This window comes from Schistosoma mansoni, chromosome 6, assembly GCF_000237925.1.
Source record: "Schistosoma mansoni strain Puerto Rico chromosome 6, complete genome".
NCBI classification, from domain to species: Eukaryota; Metazoa; Platyhelminthes; class Trematoda; order Strigeidida; family Schistosomatidae; genus Schistosoma; species Schistosoma mansoni.
Window position 1 is genome coordinate 3,759,510 of NC_031500.1, and position 4,004 is coordinate 3,763,513.

The window sequence follows — 4,004 nt, forward strand, 5'->3', positions numbered from 1 at the left end:
ATCATTATATGCATTTGCTTTGAATGGCTTCTTTTGTTTTATCCCTAGTAATATTGATAATAGTAGTATTAGTAATAAATGATGAAATATCAGTAGTATAGCTAATAGTAAACTTAATTCATAGATTACTTACTTACGCCTGTAAACCTCAATAGAGTATAGATCAAAGACCAGCATTCTCCAACCCACTCTGTCCTGGGCCTTCCTTTCTAGTTCTATCCAGTTGTTGTTCATTCTTCTCATATCTGTCTCCATTTCTCGGAGTAATGTGTTTTTTTGTCTTCCTCTCCTCACTTGATGTTTAGGATTCCAAGTGGTGAGGGCTTGCCTTGTGATGCAGTTGGGTTCTTTCCTCAATGTGTGTCCGATCCACTTCTAGCACGTCTTCCTGATTTCTTCCTCCGCTGGAATCTAATTTGATATCATCCACAACAGGTTGTTGCTGATAGTGTCTGGCTAACGAATTCGAAGTATTTTGCGTAGAATACTGTTAATAAACACATGTATCTTCTGGATGATGGCCTTCGTAGTTCTCCACGTCTCCGCCCCATACAGTAGAACTGTCTTCACATTTGTATTGAAAATTCTGATCTTGGTGTTGGTTGACAGTTGTTGAGTTGCTTCCAGATGCTCTTCAGTTGTAAATATGCTGTTCTTGCTTTGCCGATCCTCGCCCTCACATCTGCATCAGGTCCACTGTGTTTATCGCTGATGTTGCCCAGATATGTGCAGGTTTTCACATCCTCCAAAGCTTCTCCGTCAAGTGTAATTCGATTGGTGCATGTTGTGTTGTATCGGAGGATCTTGCTTTTCCCTTTGTTTATATTGAGACCTACTGCTGCTGGGGCTGCTGCTACACTGGTTGTCCTCTCCTGCATTTGTTGTTGCATATGTGATAGAAGAGCCAGATCATCTGCGAAGTCTAGATCGTCCGGCTGCATGTTAGCTGTCCATTGTATCCCGTGCTAATTCATGGATATTTGATGTTAAATAAATTCTTAAGAAATCATTGTAAACATCAATATTCTAATTATCTTTAGTGAACAATTCACAATCTCCACCAATTTCCAAATGTTGTTTTCTTTAAAAGTCAGTTTTATTAAGACTAATATAAGGTAAACATTTTCACAGTATTATAGGCAAGGTTATCCAGAGTAGGTAATGGATGTTCACCGTTCGTCAATCTTTTTGAATTAAATATTGGCATTTAAATACTTATTTACATACCTACTTAATTACTCATGCGTGTTATCCCTCGTGGAGGAGTATTAGCCGCCCATCAACATTCTCCATCCAACTCTATCCGAGATAATCTTTTCCAGTTGTTTCCAGTTGCTATTCATTCTTTTGATGTCTACTTTCAATTCCCGACAAAGTATATTCTTTAGTATTATATTTAAATAGCCAACCTTTTAAAATTTGATCTGTTAAGGATTAATTAACTAATATAATACTACATTTTGTTTAAAACATCTGTTATTGGAATTTAACTAATTAGGCAAAAAGCGATTAATAATACACAAGCATGGTAAGCAAAGATGGATAGTGGCTAGCAGTGGAATCAAGTTTGACGCGCGTTTCATTCTGTTTGGGACTCGTCAGCTGGATGTACCTGCATCTCAGAGTTGATGTTCACTCTGAGACTCGAACCCAGTACCTTTCGCTTCAAACGCCATCGCGTTATCCACTATCCATCTTTGCTTATAATGCTTGTGAATTAAGGCTATATCGAGGCAATACGCACAGTATGTACATAAGCCAATTAGAGACTGACCAGTTGTAGTCCTAACACATCTATAGGAAGATTCAAACAAACAATACTAAATGGATTAATAATACGATGAAAGAGAAGAATAATTACTTTACTACATAGAATCGTAGTATCATTTTGTTCAATATATTGTTAGGGAGATCCAGAAAACTTTTCGAAAACAGACAAAAATAAAGGCTCTGAAAACTCTCAGATACATCTTATCCAATCAGCATTCAATAGACGTTTGGCCAGAAACATCTACAAAGTCAAAGCTCACATATCACGTTTCGAATTGGATGATTACATATACTGCTATTATGTTTAGTTTCATTCCAGAAATGTTCTGAAGCCGAAGACCATTCAAAATATTATGAATACTTTAGATTTTCTGTACATAAACGAACTTTGAAGTAAAGCGTTTTCTTCCATATTTCGTGCCTTTTCTCTGTTGTTCAAGTTGTTGTGTAGATTTAGCCTTGGTGAAGAGTTTAGAAACCGAATCTAGCGTTCAATTATTACTTGAATAATTTTTTCTGGTTAGCGTTTTTTTAGAGAGTTGGTTTTCTACGGCATGGAGTCGCTAACCCCATGCCCAACCTTCCTCCTTTACCCGGGCTTGTGACCGGCAGTAGCTCCCGAAGGAGCTACAGGCGGAGTTAGCGTTCAATTATATACTTCTCAATATACTCTGGTTTTAAGAGGAACATACATGTTACATCTCCTTTTTATTCTATAAAATCTTACAAAGGGTTAACATAATTTCAGATAATTCATTTGCATTAACTATAAACGATTTTTGTACAGAATTTTATCAACTATCATTACCTTTAATAAATTCATTTAGTATTGTTTGTTTGAATCTAGGACTGCAACTGGTCAGTCTCTAATTGGCATATGTACATACTGTGCGTATTGCCTCGATATACCTTAATTCACAAGCATGGTAAGCAGAGATGGATAGTGGCTAGCAGTAGAATCCAGTTTGACGCACGTTTCGTTCTATTTGGGACTCGTCAGCTGGATATACCTGAATGTACCTGCTATCAGGACTCAGTGGCCGAGTGGATAACGCGATGGCATTTGAAGCGAGGGTACTGTGTTCGAGTCTCAGAGTGAACATCAAGTCTGACATGCAGATATATCCAGCTGACGAGTCCCAAATAGGACGAAGTGACGCGCGTCCTGGATTCCACTGCTAGCCACTATCCATTTCTGCTTACCATTACCTTTAATAGTTCAGATCATGAGTTAATTGAAGCTAGATCATCATGAAAAACCTGGAAACACTGATAGGCCTTTTCGTCCTCTTGTAGGACTCCTCAGCAGTGCACATTCACGATCCCGCCTCACGAGATTCGAACCTAGGACTTTTCTAGAATTGTTTAAAGAAATGATTGTCTTAAATTCAGTTCAACTATAATCATTCAAATAATTAATTAAGATTCAGTAAATATAAACCAGTACACATATTCTATGTTTTCATCAATAGAAGAAGTGAACAATCATTTTACCTTTGTATTATTCTTTCTTTCTTAGTACCCCACCTACCGTAAAGCTGAATTCATTAGGAAATATTTACTATTTTCATTAGTAGTTTTGAAGGTTTAATGAATTTTCTTAGGGTTTGTCCCCTGGTTGCTAAAATCTTAGTATTATTTAGTTTATATATATATTTATATAACAGATCTTATATAAACTAGTTTATGGAAAAGAAGGGGGGCGTCGGTGCTGGTGATGGTGGTGGTAGGAGGGGGGAAGAGAACAGTAATTGTTCGAATAACCTTAAAAGATCTATATATTTGATGGATATGATCTATAGTATCATTTACAGATTAGTAACTATGATGATTTTAAAAAAATCATTATAACAGGAAGCTTTCATAAGGTCAACATTAATCATTTAAAACATGTGAAATCATACTTCAAATGAATGATGATGATCATGATGGTGATAATAATAACTTGGAATAAACAGTTTAGTGTTAACTAATAAGTTCAAGGATTCGATTATGTTATTTGTCTAGTTTCTAACATTGAAATCAATAGAATATATTGTAAAACAAAAAACAGTACAATAACTGAATTAACTCATCGGTCTAGAGGTAAAGAGCTCGCGCGTCGAGACTGATAGGTCTTGGGTACGAATCCCGTGCGGGGCGGGATCATGGATGAGCACTGCTGAGGAGTATTACAATTGAACAATAAGTGAATTTTATATAGTTGAGATCATGAGTCAATTGAAGCTAGATCA